This window comes from Etheostoma spectabile, chromosome 3 (assembly GCF_008692095.1).
Source record: "Etheostoma spectabile isolate EspeVRDwgs_2016 chromosome 3, UIUC_Espe_1.0, whole genome shotgun sequence".
Classification (NCBI taxonomy): Eukaryota; Metazoa; Chordata; class Actinopteri; order Perciformes; family Percidae; genus Etheostoma; species Etheostoma spectabile.
Window position 1 is genome coordinate 1,944,046 of NC_045735.1, and position 7,329 is coordinate 1,951,374.

At 40.2% G+C, this 7,329-nt stretch overlaps 1 protein-coding gene and 1 long non-coding RNA gene across 2 annotated transcripts in view; one reads left to right on the forward strand and one right to left on the reverse strand.

Moving 5' to 3' along the window:
• Positions 1-7,329, reverse strand: part of gpr4 (G protein-coupled receptor 4) — a 56,209-nt gene that overhangs the window by 15,480 nt on the left and 33,400 nt on the right. The window lies entirely within an intron of this gene.
• LOC116687007 (uncharacterized) overlaps positions 6,951-7,329 on the forward strand; it is a 14,017-nt gene continuing 13,638 nt past the window's right edge. Inside the window, exon 1 of the long non-coding RNA XR_004331445.1 lies at positions 6,951-6,963. This is a non-coding gene — a long non-coding RNA (uncharacterized LOC116687007). The remainder of the gene's footprint in view (positions 6,964-7,329) is intronic.

Sequence of the window (7,329 nt, forward strand, 5' to 3'; positions counted from 1 at the left end):
AAATGCAAACTTAAGATATGAAACTTAAAGTCCAACAAAAACACATCTGTGTTGCCACAGGGACGTTGTAGAGCGTCCTCTGGTGGACAGACTACGCAACGCCAACGCTCATAACATGGTTGACGGTCCGATGTCTTGGTCGGGCTCTAATTCTCACTTGTATGTCCAATTGGTACAAGACTCGATCATCATTTAAAAAACTTGATACAGTGTTCAAATAACTGTAGGTTTGTGTAGTTTGTTTGGTGGATTTAAAAGGTGTTGTGGTACTTTTCCATTGGCAAGAAAACAATCCCCGGGACATTTTTAAGTGGGATCGTCATGTTTTATAATATGTACTGAATGAACAAACTAATATGTAAATGTAAATGAATGCCCCTTTTTATTGTTTGGTTTTGTCAACTGTTCTGTGTCGGTGTGCAAACACTTCAGATTTAAACTTTTTAGAACCAGACAGGAAAACGACACAAACAAAGAGCCTGACCTGAACCGTAGAAAACGGAAACACCAGGGTCGTCTATCCTGTTAAAAAGATATAAAGTAGACTCTGTGTCTGTGTGTGTGTGTGTGTCTCTCTCTCTCTCTCTCTCTCTCTCTCTCTCTCTCTCTCTCTCTCTCTCTCTCTCTGTCTGTGTTGTATTGTTTCCAAACTGAATTTACGACCTTGTGAGCGAAGACATTTTTGGAATGTGAGGTGTGGTCCTTACTTCTTGATTGGGGTTTTTGAGGGTTAACAGTTTATTTCTGTTCATTGCAACTACAGTCTTATTTTCATTGTTTTGGCCATCAATTCCATCTGTTATTGTAACACACTTTATATGCATTATTCTTCCCCCCAGTCTGACTGCTTTATAGTGATATGGCCACGTTTCCACATCTCACATCAGAGCATGATGTCACCATAACCAAGAGGAATGATCGGCAAAACTACAAAATAAGATCCCATTTTTTAATCAATGAATATAATGAATGAAAAATGCAGTGGTTAAAGTCAAAATTAGGTTTTGCTTCGGCTCAGGATACAGTTTAGATGTACCAATATGTGTGTTTTTGTGTTTTGGCAGTAACTACATGACTATTTGCCAAACATTTCTGTTGACAGTCAAACAGTGGCTGCAGGAAGCCAGTAATGCTGTATGTATGTATGTAAGTATTACTGTGCACCGTTAAACATGTCCACACACCTTACAGCTTGGTCACTTCCAGGACACACAAACACACCCCGCACAACCCGGTTCTCTCATTAAAATCTCAAAACTTGTAAACAATGGCAACGGCAGTGACAACTCCAGCAGGCACAGGCAGCATTGCAGGCAGATGTTAATGGTGCATAAAGACACAGGGGAATTTAAAGAGTTATTACACTCATTGCATTCCCATTACAAGTGCTACCATCATTACTGGCCTAGGACAGTTCAGTTCAGGGGATCCTGGATATTTGAAAGTTAGTGGCTAAATGATTGCCGTTATTTGACTTGACACACCTACTCTTCATTTTATTAGGCTCAAACCACAGTGAAAACATTTTCCTTTACTACTACATTTACTACTACCTTACGCTTTCTTTGTGTCGGCATTATATATATATATATATATATATATATATAGAGAAATGAATGCGCTGTCAATATCTTCTATAAGAGATGTGATGGCAGAATCTACATCTCATTTCTCCAGCGGCAGCCACCTTTGTTATAAACAAAATCAACCCAAGCGCTCTTTGGTGACGTGGTTGACCGTTACTGTTGATTATCCGTCCATCATCGTATAAAGCCCGCCCTGACAATTTGATTGGTCCAAACAGCTCTTGTTCAAACATATTTGCTTCACAATGGATCAAGTCCCGACCAAATTGCCCAACCTCTAATGTTATGGGCCGGGCTCCGCTGGCATCCAGGCTACAGTTAGGCAGCAAAGAGAGAAAACTAATTTGATTCCAGTCACTGCAACTGTGCTAAACTTGTTGGGAGAGAGTCTGTGCTGTTTTTTTTTACTTCCTTTGTCTAGTGATAACACTCTCTTTCACTCTCCCTTTAAGACTCTGTTGTCCTTTTCAAAGTCCCTCTTGCACTCTAGGAGAAACAATAAGGACATAGCTGATGTCGGTGGGGTCACTATGGAGTCTTGTAGCGTGTGCTGATGTTCCTTAAGTTTATCATCCTGTTTACTTTCAGAGTGCACTGAGGGCTCAGCCTTGAATGTCAGGAAAAAGACACTCATCGACTGTCCCCCCACTGTAACCGGCTCTTTTTCCGTCAATCAAATTATCTGAAGTTCGGTAAAAGAAACTCAGGCAAATAAAGCTGGTGAAAGAATGTTTCCATCCAACGGCTTTAAAGCCAATAAAAACCTGTGCGTAATGACGTCACATGCTGTTTCGCGATCAAATTGGTATATTGAATTGATTTTATACGTTTTAAGGTGTTTCCATTCATTTTCGCACTGAATCGCACGACATTCAAGAAGACAGTTTTTCTAGACACATATTGGATCGCGCCATCTACCAACACATGATCCATATTGCCCAAGTTGTAGTAGTGCTTACGTGCCAGCTGATAGTAACATATCAAGCTATAATAAGAAAACAACGACACTATCAACACGTTGCTACGGTGATACAGATGCAACTTGCCTTTTTTTCCCTCCGGCACTGCTGCGAGACGACTGTTTTTTGAGAGCCGTCTCTCTGTTTGAGTGCCTTCCATTTACTCCAGAGGACGTCCCACGACTTGTCGTAACCTTTGTTGGCCATTTCCTTCGCGATTTCCTGATAAATACAATTCAGAAAGTCTCTTGTCTCTTAGTTCGTTCACTTACATCTGTCTTTGTTGACACCCGCCATGTGTGCAAACAGAACGGAAATACTGGGATGTAGCCATTAAGTGACTATGGTAAAATGATAATTTATTCGGCAAATAACGTTTCCATCAGCGTTTATTGCATGAGCCGCACATCGATCAAGATAAAATCCGATGAGACCGAACGTACTTCCCTTGAGTCGATATTCATTAAATGCCTTATGTTTCCATTAGGCATTTTTCATTTGATATCACTCAATTTGGATAAAAACGTGTGGATGGAAACATAGCTTCTGTCAACAATACTGTAGTATATAGCCAGTCTGCTGATGATCACTGCACTGTGGCACAGCTCTGGGGATTTGAATCAGACCAGATGACGTCAAACTTTCTCTATGAGCCTCTGCCATTAGCCGTGTCAAAATCTTTGGCAACCAATCTTTTGTTTATTAGGAATACCGATGGGTTTTGTGCAGTCGCAGCTCATCCTTGGTGATTCTGATTGGTTTACTCAATTCAGACAACCCCAAAAGCTTTTGTTTGACTTTGTCCTGACTGATGGTGCGTCTCATCAGACCTTTCTCCGGCACTGTTCAATCCCCGTGTGGATTGTGTTTGTCTGCTCTTTCTGGGCAGAAGACTCACCCGTTTGTAGTGTTCTTATCTGAAGAATTTAACAAATGAATTAAGTAAACACTGAAGAGTGACTGCGACTGAGTGCCTCTTTTCAATTGTTGAGATGTACTGTAATTGTCCACAAACGATGAGATAATGGATTTGAGTGCTCTGTAATAGCTGAGGTGAATACACTTTAATTCAGTCAGCACCAAATAAAACTGCTTTAAATTGTTCTGGGGACCAATAAAAATTAATTCACAGTAGTTTTTTTTCCAGTTCATCCGATACACACCAGCTAATAAAATATATACTGTACACCGGAGACCCAGACGCTGCTACTTTATATTCTAACCACTGTTAGCATGCAGTTTTCTGTCAATTATCAACAACTGAAGCTCCCGTCATCCGGCCAAATAAAGAATTATATGAATTCTGTACATTTACTTTGGCAAGATATTGAACATCTCCACCCTTCAGGATGTCCTGGTTAATGGGTAATTGTGGTCTTATTATAAAAGGAGAAAAAACAACAACATTTTAGTTACCATTTTCTCTTTTAATTATTTATGGTCCCTTTGTATTTCTGTCTGGATGTCACACATGAACCTCCAATGCACATATAAGCAAACTGAATGTAACTCTGACTGAGTGGGAAAAGTCTGCACTGCTGTAGTTTTTCCCAAATATTACAAATATACTTCACATGGTTAATATTTTATAATGTTTTGGATCCTGTCTAATCAAATTAATTTAGTGCTATATTGTGTATACCCAGTTGGGTCTGGCACTTCCCTCCCAGGAACTTATGATTGCAGTATTCCAATGAGTGACATATTCTATTATTGTGAATGTAAGGTCAATCTTTTTTTTTTTGTTAATGCTCAGGGGGAGGTCGATATCACCAACTCGTCTGAGGACTCAAACTAGCAACCCTCTTGTCACAAGCATGCTTCCCTTGGGATCACGCCGCTGGGACTCAATCAAAGAATAAAAAAATCTGATCTGCTGGAGGAATATTTATGGAGGAACTCAAAGGTCCAGTGGGAATAAAAGGAAATAAGGACAGGGTTTTGCACAGAAACAAAATACCTCAATGTGAGGGCCGCTCCCAAAGCTTCATATTTCCATCCTACTCAGAAACCTTAAGTCCGAAAGTCACTAATATTGGTACAAAATGATGGCAGTGGGGACTAAAATCTCAGAGTAGATGCCAAGGATACAGTATTTCCAATGTACAGGTCTCCGTTTTCCCATAAAACCCTGATCATCTGGCTGTGTGTCACTGATTATTACTTTTATGCAACCCTGGGTGCGTATTTCACATCTGGGTCACAACTTGCATCCAGAGCAGAAACATTTTTCCATAAAATTGGCATATTTAGTGGTGTAATCTGGCAGTGACAATAAACACAGTCCGGTCTACTCTCACCCTTGTCCATCATATTCTCAGTCCTCGATATCACTGAAGGGAGCATCTACAAGAAAAGTGCAGTTCTGTATTATTTAAACTAATTATACTTGCTTAACTGATTGCTTCCATTGGTGGGTGGGTGAGTGAGTGAGTGAGTGAGTGAGTGAGTGAGTGAGTGAGTGAGTGGGTGAGTGGGTGGGTGAGTGAGTGAGTGAGTGGGTGGGTGAGTGGGTGAGTCAGCTAGCATGCGTGCATGCGTGTGTTTCTCTGTATTGTGTGTGTGTGTGTGTGTGTGTGTGTGTGTGTGTATGGGTGCCAGCCATTAACCAATAAAGTTGTTCTTTATACTACTAGTGTATACAAGTACATCATGGTGCCCTTTTGTGCCCGTCAATTTCTGTACCCGTTTAATTCGTAAGATAAGGTAAAGCAAATGCATGTAATCCTTTGGCAAGACTGAAAATAACACCGTATACTTCTATTTTTCTTTGCATCTTGCAATTTGAAAATGCCGGTTACCCCGGTCTTTGTCAGTGCTTACCCCCACTCTTGGCCTGAAAAACTGAAACCTGACACATGTACCGGTATGTACACATTTAATTGTGTGTACAGTATATACAGTATGACTAGAAGCATCTAATCTCTGACATGGTAGATCTGCAAAAACAATGTACGTTTCTGTCCAAAAGTGTTTTCTCCTGTTTTTGAGTGTGCTAACTTACATTTGAACAGACATGGTTTGATTTGCAAAAATCAAAGGCACATGTTCAGCTCTCACATCATTTGATTATCTTCTTGTAAAACCAGAGCATTCACTTCTGACAACAGTGTAAGGGAACGGAGCCATTTGGAGCAGTTTGCACAGAAAAGCTTCACAGAGAAGAAAACTGAGATTGTGCTGAACCACCAGAATAGCACAGCGATGATATTAAATTAGCTTTAGAGGAGATAATGTGTTGTTCTGTTCCTCATGGACCATAGATTGTACATTGCAAAACAACCAGCACAGCTTGGCTGATGGAGGAAAGGGGTGGATGTGGACATTATCCTCAGCACCAAACCACTGACAGCAACAGAAGGATGCGTCCGCCTCCACAGTTCTGACTGAAAGCACGGATGGTTTGATTCCCTTCGGTGTTTGTTCTGTGTTCCCTATTTCCACAACAGCCACATGTACTGTATACATAGAAAAGGAAATACTAGATGTAATTTTGTCCTGTCATCTCACCAATTTAGTTCAGCCTTTGAACAGGACAAACATAGCATTGGATGGACTGTTTGGCTGTGTGCACATTTTTGTGGACAAAGCACATGTGCATTTGAAGTAACATCCTGGTGACACTGGAGGATTTTTTCAGCCATGAAATCAGATATGAAGAGGAAGCAGCTTCAAGTTGAATCATGCTCTTCTTTTGCTTTAAACATGTGACTGAGTGCTGTTGTGTTGCTTTGAATACACAGGCCAAGTAGATAAGGAGCTGGCCCATTTCATATCTGATATGATATTTGCTGATAGGATATCTTAACAACAGTGACACTCTGGCCAATGAAATTTGAGCAGTGTGTGTCAACAGAGTTTAATCTGCATCTATCTTTACTCGAATAATGATCTCTATTAGGTCAAATAGATTGACATCAGTTTTCAGCTTTACATCCAGTATTGCTTTTACACTTTATGTATGATAAGCTCTCTTTCTTTCTTTCTTTCACATGTTTCTAAACAATGTTCCCATCTCACGAAGATAGAAATTGTGCAAATAATTTTCTGTTTGATGGGGGGGAAATAGAGAGTGAGATTCTGCCTGAAGGAAAACATATGTGACTTTTAGGCAAGCATGTGTGCTTGCCAACTCACTGCAACTTGTAATGTGCTGCCAAAGCTCTGAATCAGCTGTTTGTAGACCTGTCTCACTACATTGCCCAGTCCCTCCAGGATTTCGCATTTTTGGAGATTGTTGCAGCCCAAAAGGCCTGATGTTGCAGGAGCTTCTGTAAAAAAAAATTGCGATAAAAGTTTCTTTGTTTTTTGTATGTTTGTTGCAATGACGTTTCGGGAGACAGAGAAAGTTGCACATTTATTTTGTATAGTTCTTTAAAAATGAAAAGGAAACTTGTTTTAGGGAAAATAAAAGTACTGTAGGCTGAGTTTTTCTAGGAACCTTACCAAAAAAGCACAGGATGCTGCAAATGTTGGTAAAATATGAAAATGGAAGGTGGATTTAAGGCAAATAATAGTAATGTATTGAATGAATCAAATTTGAACAAATCCTATCCTGGTCTGGGACACACATTCTTACATTTTGATAAAGTACTTATTGGACTTTAACTTATCAATGCATCTACAAAAACGAGAGTAGCTGTCCTCAGGCTCTATTGCCTACGAGCACCATTGTAGATGAATGGCGATTTCACAGCAACTGTAACTTTCACATGGGACCGCCCAAACCCGCACAGTGGGGAGAGGCTTTTACCCATCGTTCAGATCTGGATACTATTGAACAG